Below are 12,587 nucleotides of genomic sequence, written 5' to 3' on the forward strand. Positions count from 1 at the left end.
GAGTCTAGACCGGTTAATTTCTACATATAATCCTGAGTACATACTCAACACCTCCCATACAAGAATTTCACATGAAACAAATAGTACATACGACTCGAATCCTAAGGGGTAATTCCTCCACATAAAGTTAAGCAAGATACTTACCTCAAAGAAGCTAGACCGATACTCAAAAATGACCTTCTCGAGTGAAATAACCTCTGGATGGCTCAATCTTGGCAAAATAACTTCATATCATAAATAAAACTCATAGAAAATAATTTTGGATAATAAAGCTTCTATTTTTAATTAAAACTAAAAAGACAACCCAAAAAGTCAATCCAGCAACTATACCTTGGAAACTGACAAAATTCACAAAATTCAAACACCCACTCTGGTATAAGTTCAACCGTACCAAAATTCTCAAATTTCGATATCAAATCGCCCTTTAATTCCTCATTTTATATTTTTGAAAGATTTTACAAAAATTCATATTTTATCTCGTTCAATTCACAAGTATAATGTTTAAAACAAAGATGGAATCACAAAACAAAATCAAATTCAGGTAAAGAACGCTTACCCCAAGCGAACACATTAAGAACCCCGCCAAAATCTCCCAAATCCGAATTATACAACTCAAGATATGATAAAAATGGCCTAACCCTTGAATAAATGCTTCCGCCAGAAAATCCCATTTTTTGCGGTCAGCAGGTTCCTTCTGTGGCTAATAATTTGCTCCTGCGGAAGTTCCTTATTTGATCCAATGTCGCTTCTGCAACCAAAAATGCACTTTTGTGCTTACCTTTATGTGCTCCATTTTGTGCGGGTGTGATTCCACTTCTGCGGCAACACGCCCGCATTTGCGATCCCCGTTCTTCCAACAAAACTCTGCACCTGCGCTTGCCTGGCTGCTTCTGTGACGTCGCATTTGCGTCTCTTCACTACAGGTGTGATGGCATCAGTAACCAGCTTCTTCAGCAATACAACAAGGTTCCAAAATGATCCGCAACATATTTTGTCGTGCCCTATTTTCTCGAAAAGCGGGCTTTGACGTTATGACAACTCTTTTAGATGGGAGATAGAGTGTCAAAAGAATAAGAGTCGTCACCTAACGGTTTTAAGGTGCGTTAAGCCACCAAAGATCGGGTAAGGCCTCAAATTACCTTAAAGAGAAGGTATTAGTCACTCTTCGAGGTCCACAATTGTGGGTCCCTAACACGACCCTAAACCCAGACCCAGAGGTGATGGCGCCTCTCGTGAAGACAAGGCCAGCCAACACACTCCCAATTAATTTTAAGTAATTAAAATAATATAAATTAAGTCTGTAACATAATAATAATCCCAAAATAAGGTGAAACAGTACAATTACAGAATAGACATAGCCCGACATCGGGGTGTCACTAGTCATGAGCATCTACTAACCGATTTAAAATAGGAAGAGTCTACATAGTCTATTACAGAACTCAAACAAGAGAAAATAAGATAGGGGGAGAAGCACTGGGCTGCGAACGCCGAGTAGCTACCTAGTGAATCTTCGAATACGCCTGAGCTGGAAGAATCAACACTCGCTAGTGGGACCTGAAGCGCCTGTATCTGCACACAGGGTGCAGAGAGTAAAGTGAGTACTCTAACTCAGTAATTAATAACAATAAATGAAGGCTGAGCGATAAGAAATCACGTAAACGCACATCAACATGCTATAAAGAAGCAGTATAAACCTAGTAAAAGCAATGAAACAGTGAAAACATATAAAGACACCTTAGTTCAGAATATGCTTCTTTAAAACATCTTATTAACAGTTAAACAATTAAATGAAAAGCAGCTAGAACAGATAAACACATAAAAATTCGCCCCTCGGGCACCATGTCAATAGAATCCGCCCCTCGGGCAATATCATGGAACAACACCAGCCCCTCGGGTTATATCTCATATCACAATGGGTACCCACGCTCACTGGGGGTATGCAGACTCTGGGAGGGTCCCCTTACGGCCCAAGCGCAATATCAAGCCATAATCAATAGGCTTTCAATAGGCCCAAGTGCAGACTCTGGCATAATCAATAGGCTTTCAGCCTCATATCAAGCCACCTCGTGGCATAATCAATAGGTTGTTAGCCTCATATCAAGCCACCTCGTGGCATACAACTCAAGCCCTCGGCCTCATAATCATAAATCAGTGTATCCTCACAATACAGGCCCTCGGCCTTACTCAGTCAGAATCTCATAAGCCACTCGGGCAACAGTAAAACATGATGCTCAACCCAAATTATCATTTAAAATATCATTTAATGTATTAAAAAATAGTAAACATGGCTAAGTTATGAAACAGTATATATAATATAGCATGACTAAGTACAAGTATAAAATCAAAATAGTGAGAAAATATCAGTAAAAATCCCCTAAAGGTCCAAATAGTTGGCATGAGGCCCAAATATGGCATTCCGCCAAAAACATGATGATAGCAAATAGTTTTCAATCAAATATGCGGTAAAACAGTCACTCGGGACGGACTAAGTCACAATCCCCAATGGTGCACGACCCTACGCTCATCATCAAGCATGTGAGTCACCTCAATATAGCACAACGATGTGAAATCTGGGGTTTCATACCCTCAGGACAACATTTAAAATCATTACTCACCTCAATCCGGTCCAAACTCTAGCCCGCGACGCCTTTGCCCCTCGAATCGGCCTCAACTCGCGTCGAATCTATCGAAAATCAGAATCATGACGTCAAAATATGCTAAGGGAATGAAGCCCATGCGAAAATAATCAATTTACAACATAAATCCTGAAATTAACAAAAACCTGACCCCCGGGCCCACGTCCGGAATTCAATAAAATTTACATCAATATATTCCTTATCTCCCCACGAGTTCATTCATATCAAAAGTCCAAAAATCCGACCACAAATGGCCCCTTAAATCCTCAAGTCAGGTCTCCAATATCAAGCCCTAGTTTCCCAATTTTTAACCCTTAATTTCCATTAATCTTAGGCCAAATCAGTGAAATAATGCCATAGGATCGATTATTAGACTCAAAAATCTTACCTCCAGAAGATATCCCTTGATTCCCTCTTCAAAATCTCCTAAAAATCTCCAAAACCGACTTGAAATGGTGAAGAACAACTCAAAAATCGTGAAGGGATGCTTTTATACCTTCTGGCCCAGGCTTTTTGCACCTGCGGTCCGCTTCTGCGGTCTAAGACGTTGCATCTGCGGTCCTCACTTAAATGACCATTTTCGCATCTGTGGTGCACAATCCGCACCTACGCCATCGCATGTGCGGTTCCTCAACCGCTTCTGCGGTTCCTGCCTTCCTAGGCTCTTTTCACTTCTGCAACTGGTCTTCCGCATCTGCGGGGTCGCACCTGCGGCCTCCCAACCGCAAATGCGGTTATGACAGCAGTCCTAAAACATCAACTGCCATTTCTAAATTCCTATCTTTCCGTCAACCTCCCGAAATCACCCCGAGGCACCCGGGACTTCAACCAAAAGCACAAACAAGTCACATACTACCATACAAACTTATAACAATCTTCAAAACACCTCAAACAACATCGAATCAACCAAAACACATCGGATTCAAGCCTAAGTTTCCAAAATCTTTTGAATTACGCTTTTGATCAAAAAGTCTACCAAACCATGTCCGAATGACCTGAAGTTTTTCACGCATATCCCAAATGACACAACGGTGCTACTATAACTCCCAGAATTCCATTTTGACCCGTATATCAAAATCTCACCTACCAACTGAAAAACGCCAAAATTCCAATTTCGCCAATTCAAGCCTACATCTACTCTAGACTTCCAAAACATATTTTGATCACACTCCTAAGTCTCAAATCACCTCCTGAAGCTATCGGAACCATCGTTATTTACATCCAACCCCTTTAACACATAAGTCAACATTCGGTTGACTTTTCCAACTTAAGCTTCCTCCAAAGAGACTAAGTGTCTCAAACCTTACCAAAACTTTTCCGAACCCAAGCCAACCAACCCGGTCACACATAGAACCTATAAACAAAGCAATAAGAAGCAGAAATGGGGGAAATGGAGCGGTAACTCATGATACGACTAGCCAGGTCGTCACATTCTCCCCTTCTTAAATAAACGTTCTTCCTCAAATGGGTCAAGAAACAACCTGAAGCCTCAAACAGGTGAGGATATCTGCTCTGCATCTCCCTCTCGATCTCCCAGGTAGCCTCCTCTATGGGCCGACCTCTCCACTGCACTTTCACTAAAGCTATATCCTTTGACCTCATCTTTCGAACCTGAAGCTCCAAAATAGCTACTGGCTCCACATCATAAGTCAAATCATCATCTAACTGAACTGTGTTGAAATACAGAACATGAGAGGGATCACCAATATACTTCTGAAGCATAGAAACATGAAATACTGGATGCACACTCGACAAGCTGGGTGGCAACGCAAGCTCATAAGCCACCTCCCCAATCCTCCGAAGTACCTCAAAAGGCCCAAGGAACCGAGGACTCAATTTACCCTTATTCCCAAATCTCATAACACCCTTCATGGGCGAAACCTTCAATAGAACCTTCTCACCAACCATGTAGGACACATCCCGAACCTTCCTATCAGCATAACTCTTTTGTCTCGACTATGCTGTACGAAGCCTCTCCTGAATTACCTCCACCTTTTTTAAAGCATCCTGCACCAAGTCTATCCCCAATAGCCTAGCCTCACCCGGCTCAAACTAACCAACTGGAGATCTACACCGTCTTCCATACAAAGCCTCATATGGATCCATCTGAATACTCGACTGGTAGCTATTATTATAAGCAAACTCTGCAAGCGGTAGAAACTGATCCCATGACCCTCCGAAATCATTAACACAAGCACACAACATGTCCTCCAATATCTGAATAGTGTTCTCGGACTGCCCATCCTTCTGAGGGTGAAAAGCTATGCTCAACTAAACCTGAGTACCAAACTCTCCCTGCACAGACCTCCAAATCTACGAAGTAAATTGAGTGCCCCTATCTGAAATGATGGAAACTGGGACACCATGCAAATGAACAATCTCCCGTATATAGATCTCTGCCATCCACTCTGAAGAATAGATAGTACACATAGGAATGAAGTGTGCGGACTTGGTCAGCCGATCCATAATCACCCAAATAGCATCGAACTTCTTGAAAGTCTATGGGAGCCCAACTACAAAGTCCATGGTGATCCGCTCCCACTTCCACTCTGGAATATCCATCTGCTGAAGCAAGCCACCTGGTCTCTGATGCTCATATTTCACCTGCTGACAATTGAGACACCAAGCTACAAATCTCACAATGTCTTTCTTCATTCTCTTTCACCAATAATGTTGTCTCAGATCCCGATACATCTTCGCGGCACCCAAATGAATGGAATACCACGAGCTATAGGCCTCCTCCAAAATCAACTCCAGAAGCCCATCTACATTGGGCACACATATCCGGCCCTGCATCCTCAATACCCCATCATCACCAATAGTCACATCTCTAGCATCATCGTGCTGAACGTTGTCCTTAAGGACAAGAAAATGCGGATTATCATACTAGCGTCTTTGATGCGATCATATAAGGAAGACAGAGAAATCACACAAGCCAATACCCGACTAGGCTCCGAAATATCCAACCTCACAAACCGATTGGCCAAGGCCTGGACATCAACTGCAAGAGGTCTCTCCCCAATTGGAATATATGCCAAACTCCCCATACTCACCACCTTTGAGCTCAAAGCATCGGCCACCACATTGGCCTTCCTCGGATGGTACAATATAGTAATATCATAATCCTTTAGCAACTCCAACCATCTCCGCTACCTCAAATTGAGATCCTTCTACTTGAACAAGTGTTGGAGGCTACGATGATCAGTAAACACCTCACAAGACACACCATACAAATAATGCCTCCAAATCTTCAATGTGTGAACAATGGCAGCCAACTCCAAATCATGAACAGGGTAGTTCTTCTCATGGGGCTTCAACTGACAAGAAGCATAAGCAATAACTCTACCCTCCTGCATCAACACACACCCAATACCAACTCTCAAAGCATCACAATACACGGTATATGAACCTGAAGCCGATGGAAAAACTAACACTGGAGCTGTGGTCAAGGCTATCTTGAGCTTCTAAAAGCTCTCCTCACACTCATCCGACCATACATATGAAGTACCCTTCTGAGTCAACTTGGTTAAGGGTGATGCGATAGATGAAAATTCCTAAACAAACCGGCGATAATAACCTGCTAAATCACGAAAGCTGCGAATCTCTATGGCTGAGGATGGTCTGGGCCAACTCTAAAATGCCTCTATCTTCTTCGGATCAACCTGAATACCCTCACTGGACACCACGTACCCCAAGAAAGCAACTAAACTGAGCCAAAACTCACACTTGGAGAACTTCGCTTAAAGCTTCTCCTCCTTTAATCTCTACAACACGACTCTCAAATGCTCCGCGTGCTCCACCTGACTATGCGAGTATACCAGAATATCATCAATGAAGACTATGACAAACGAGTTGAGATAAGGCCGGAACACGGTGTTCATCAAATGCATGAACACTGCTGGAGCATTGGTCAGCCCAAAAGACATCAACAAGAACTCATAATGACCATATCGGGTCCTGAAAGCCGTCTTAAGAATATCTGAGTCCCTGATCTTCAACTGGTGATAACCTGAACGGAGATCAATCTTGGAGAACACTCTCACTCCCTGAAGCTGGTCGAATAAATCATCAATGCGAAGCAAAGGATACTTGTTCTTAACTATTACATTGTTTCACTGCCTATAATCAATGCACATCCTTATTGTGTCATCCTTCTTCTTCACAAATAGAACCGGCGCACCCCAAGGTGACACACTAAGCCGAATAAACCCCTTATCAAGGATTTCCTGAAGCTGCTCCTTTAACTCCTTCAACTCCGCTGGTGCCATACGATACGTTAAAATAGAAATGGGCTGAGTGCCTGGCACCATGTCAATACCAAAATCAATATCCCTGTCTAGCAGCATGCCTGACAGGTCTGCAGGAAATATATCGGGAAAATCCCTCACAACTGGAACCGAATCAATACTAGGAGTCTCTGTACCGACATCCCTCACAAAGGCTAAATACGAAAGACAACCCTTCCCAACCATATGCTAGGCCTTCAAGAATGAAATTACCCTACTGGGAACATAATTAGTCGAACCTCGCCACTCAATCCATGGCACACCCGGTATAGCCAATGTCACTATCTTAGCATGACAGTCCAGAATAGCACGACATGGAGATAGCCAATCCATGCCCAAAATAACATCCAAGTCTACTATACATAATCACAACAGATCCACTCGGGTCTCCAAACCCCCAATAGTCACCACACACAACCGTTAGATACGGTCTGCCACAACAATATCGCCTACCGGAGTAGATACATGAACAGGTGAAACAAGAGACTCACGGGGCGTATCCAAATAATAAGTAAAGTATGATGACACATAATAAAAGGTGGAACCAGTATCAAATAATACAGAAGCATCTTTATGGCAGGCTGAGACAATACTTGTAATAATAGCATCAGAAGCAATATCATTGGGTCTAGCTGGAAGTGCATAGAAATGGGCCTAACCGCTACCTGATTGACCTCCCCCTCTAGGACGACCTCTAGCTGACAGACCTCCACCCCTAGCTAGCTGGGTAGGTGGTGGTGAAGTTACTGGCGCTAAAGCCGATGGCTGTCTCCTTTGCTAAGATGAATCCGTAAGATGACGAGGACACTGCCTCAACATATGACCCATCTCTCCACACTCATAGCAACTCTTGGATGCTGGAGACGGGGACTGAAGGGAATCCCTAGCACTGGAATGACTAGCAGATGCACCTGGCATATAAGAGCCCTGAACTGATGGAGCACGGGATGAACTCTAAGCTGGAAGGGCACTAAGTGATGACTGACCCTAATGAGGACCGTGAGAACCATGACCCGATTATGCCCCACAATAACCTGGGTGAGCTGGCTGAGCATGCCTGAATTGACGGCCTCTACCGTGCTGAAACTGACCTCTCAAAGGAGCACCACCATAACTACCAGATCCTCGAGGCCTCTTGGCCTCCCTCTCATCTCGCTCCTACGACGAACTAACTCAATCTCACGAGCAATATCTACAACCTCCTCAAAAGTAGCACCAATCACCCTCTCTGTGGTCATGAGAATACGAAGCTGATAAGTGAGGCCATCAACAAACCTCATAATCCTCTCTCTATCTGTCGGAACCAACCAAATCGTATGACGAGCTAACTCAGAGAACCTTATCTCATACTGCATCACAGTCATCTCTCCCTGATGCAACCACTCAAACTACCTGCGCAGCTCCTCTCTGCAAGACTGCAACATATACTTCTCCTTAAAGAGAACGGAGAACTGCTGTCAGGTAAGGGGTGCTACACCAACAGGCCTACGCCTCTCAAAAGCCTCCCACCAAGTGAAGGCAGCTCCAAAAAACTGAAAATTAGTGAAAGCAACCTCGTTGGTCTCCAAAATACCCACTGTACAAAGCATCCTTTGGCACTTATCCAAGAAACCCTGGGCATCCTCGCCCTCTGCACCACTAAAAGTCGGAGGCTGAAGTCTACCAAACCTCTCCAACCTGCACTGCTCGTCCTCTGGCATGGCAGGAGCTACATAGTCCTAAGCCGCTGCAACCGGCTGGGCTGGATGTGCCCCTGGTGTCTGAAGTCCCTACACGACCTGCTCAGGTATGCAAGTGGCGGGAGTCTGATTGCCTCCCCCAACCTGAGAAGTAGCTGCGGTTGCAGTAACTGAGACCGCCTGAGCTAGGCCAGTGCATACTGATAGAATCTGAGCCAAGGCCTCCTGAAGACCCGGAATCACAATGGGCATAGTTGGTGCCTGAGCTGGTGTTGCTGGAGTGTCCACAACTAGGATCTGATCCTGAACTGGGGTAGCTGGTGGATCTGCAGGTGCTGCTCTAGCTGTTGTGCGGGCCACACCCCTACCTTTACCGTGACCACAACCACATTATCGGCCTCTAGTGGCCACAACTGGTGGTACTGGTGGTCGTCCATCCTGACCGGTAGCGCGTATCCTCACCATCTATAAGAGAATAGAATAATAGAAGTTTAGTACTCGGATCAACATATTCGTATGATAAAAATTTCAAGAATATAAAGATTTTCCTAAAGGTTCTACAGCCTCTCGAGTATAAATATAGACGTCTCCATACCGATCCGCGAGACTCTACTAAACCTGCTCATAACTCGTGAGACCTATGTAACCTAGGCTCTGATACCAACTTGTCACGACCCTAAACCAAGACCCGATCGTGATGGCGCCTCTCGTGAAGACAAGGCCAGCCGACACACTCCCATTTCATTTTAAGTAATTAAAATAATACAAATTAAGTCTTTAACATAATAATAATAGGTGAAATAGTGCAATTGCAAAATAGACATAGCCCGACATCAGGGTGTTACCAGTCATGAGCATCTACTAACCGATTTAAAATAGGAAGAGTCTTCATAGTCTATTACAGAACTCAAACAAGAGAAAATAAGATAGGGGGAGAAGTACTGGGCTACGAACGCCGAGCAGCTACCTAGTGAATCTCTGAATCCACCTGAGCTGGAAGAATCAACACTCACTAGCGGGACCTGAAGTGCTTGTATCTTCACACAGGGTGCAGGGAGTAAAGTGAGTACTCCAAGTCAGTGAGTAATAACAATAAATGAAGGCTGAGCGATAAGAAATCACGTAAACGCACATCAACATGCTATAAAGAAGCAGTATAAAACTAGTAAAAGCAATGAAACAATGAAAACATATAAAAACACCTTAGTTAAGAATAAGCTTCTTTAAAACACCTTATTAACAGTTAAACAATTAAATGAAAAGCAGCTAGATCAGATAAATACATAAAAATCCACCCCTCGGGCACCATGTCAACAGAACCCGCCCCTCGAGCAATATCATGGAACAACATCAGCCCCTCGGGCTATATCTCATATCACAATGAGTACCCGCACTCACTGGGGGTGTGCAAACTCCGGGAGGGGCCCCATACGGCTCAAGCGCAATATGAATCCATCTCATGGAATAATCAATAGGCTCTTGGCCTCATATCAAGCCACCTTGGGCGTACAACTCAGGCCCTCAACCTCATAATCATAAATCAATGTATCCTCACAACACAGGCCCTCGTCCTTACTCAGTCAGAATCTCATAAGCCATTGGGACAACAGTAAAACATGATGCTCAGCCCAAATTATCATTTAAAATATCATTTAATGTGTTGAAACAGAGTAAACATGACTGAGTTATAAAAATAGCAGAATATAGCATGACTGAGTACAAGTATAAAATCAAAACAGTGAGAAACTATCAGTAAAAATCCCCTAAGGGTCTAAATAGTTGGCACGAGACCCAAATATGGCATTCCTTCCAAAACATGATGATATCAAACAGTTTTCAATCAAATATATAGTAAAATAGTAATTCGGGATGGACTAAGTCACAATCCCCAATGGTGCACGACCCCACGTTCGTCATCTAGCGTGTGTGTTACCTCAATATAGAATAATAAAGTGAAATTTGTGGTTTCATACCCTCAGGACAACATTTCAAATCATTACTCACTTCAATCTGGACCAAATTCTAGCCCACGACGCCTTTGCCCCTCGAATCGGTTTCAACTCGCGTCGAAGGGAATAATCAATTTACAACATAAATCCCAAAATTAACCAAACCCCGACCCCCGGGCCCATGTCTCAGAATTCGATAAAATTTACATCAATAGATTCCTTATCTCCCCACGAGTTCATTCATATCAAAAGTCCCAAAATCCGACCACAAATGGCCCCTTAAATCCTCAAGTCAAGGTCTTCAATACCAAGCCCTAGATTCCCAATTTTAACCCTTAATTTCCATTAATCTTAGGCCAAATCAGTGAAATAATGCCAAATGAATGATTATTAGACTCAAAAAATCTTACCTCGAGATGATATCCCTTGATTCCCTCTTTAGAATCTCTCAAAAAGATCCAAAACCCACTTGAAATGGTGAAGAACAACTCAAAAATTGTGAAGGAATGCTTTTATACCTTTTGGCCGAGGCTTTTCACACCTGCGGTCCAGATACCGCTTCTACGGTCCAAGATGCCGCATCTGCGGTCCTCACTTAAATAACCATTTTCGCATCTGCGGTGCACAATCCGCATTGCACCATCGCAGTTGCGGTTCCTCAACTGTTTCTGCGGTTCGTGGTTTCCTAGGCTCTTTCCGCTTCTGAGACTAGTCTTCTGCATATGCGGGGCTCGCACCTGCGGCCTCCCAACCGCAGATCCGGTTATGACAGCAGTCCTAAAACTTCAGCTTCCATTTCTAAATTCCTATCTTTCTGTCAACCTCCCGAAATCATCTCGAGGCCCCCAGGACCTCAACCAAAAGAACAAACAAGTCACATACCACTATCCAAACTTATGCCAATCTTCAAAACACCTCAAACAACATCGAATGAACCAAAACACATCGGATTCAAGCATAAGTTTCCAAAATCTTCCGAATTATGCTTTTGATCAAAAAGTCTACTAAACTACGTCTAAATGACCTGAAATTTTGCACACACATCCCAAATGACATAACGGTCCTACTGCAACTCCCGAAATTTCATTCCGACCCCTATATCAAAATCTCACCTACCAACCGAAAAATGTCAAAATTTCAATTTTGCCAATTCAAGCCTACATCTACTCTGGACTTCCAAAACACATTCCGATCACGCTCCTAAGTCTCAAATAACCTCCCGAATCTATCCGAACCATCAAACCTCACATCCGAGCCCTTTAACACATAAGTCAACATCCAGTTGACTTTTCCAACTTAAGTTTCCTCCAAAGAGACTAAGTGTCTCAAACCTTACCAAAACCTTTCCGAACCCGAGCCAACCAACCCGATCACACATAGAACCAATAAACAAAGCAATAAGAAGTTGAAATAAGGGAAACAGAGTGGTAACTCATGAGACGACTGGTTGGGTCGTCATAGACCCGGCCAAACTTAAGACTATGTAGATTATAATTAGGAAAGATGATCAAATAAACAAAGAGAATAAAAGGTCAAAGAGTTTTATTATAACACAATAAGAATTGATAAAAATCCTAAGGATTACAGGGATATAACTATAACTGTCTATATTAGATGACTACGTGTGTAAACAAAGAGAGGGGGGTCCTAAGTTTTTTAGCCTAAAGGATCACCCCACGCAACATCAATAATACTTCGCAACTCCCTTAAGATAGGGAGTTAGTCATATTATTCAGCGGACACTGACTATCATCTTCTGCTACCCGATTACTATGTTAAAGTTGTTTACCTACAAGCGCTCTAATTCAATTCTAAGTCGTACCCTATGCATACGCTACTCGTCCCATGCCTAGAGTCCAATAGGCATTGGACCTCTATTTATGGTTGTTCTAGACTTTACTTAGGCTGCTCAAAATGATAAAACTATGCGACATACAAAATAAATAGGACAATCATGTAAAGGAAGTTAAGGGCTCAAACTAACCTTCACACTGAGACAACAAATGCATGTAATCAGATTTTTGCATTAGGCGTTAG

This window comes from Nicotiana sylvestris, chromosome 2 (assembly GCF_000393655.2).
Source record: "Nicotiana sylvestris chromosome 2, ASM39365v2, whole genome shotgun sequence".
NCBI lineage: Eukaryota > Viridiplantae > Streptophyta > Magnoliopsida > Solanales > Solanaceae > Nicotiana > Nicotiana sylvestris.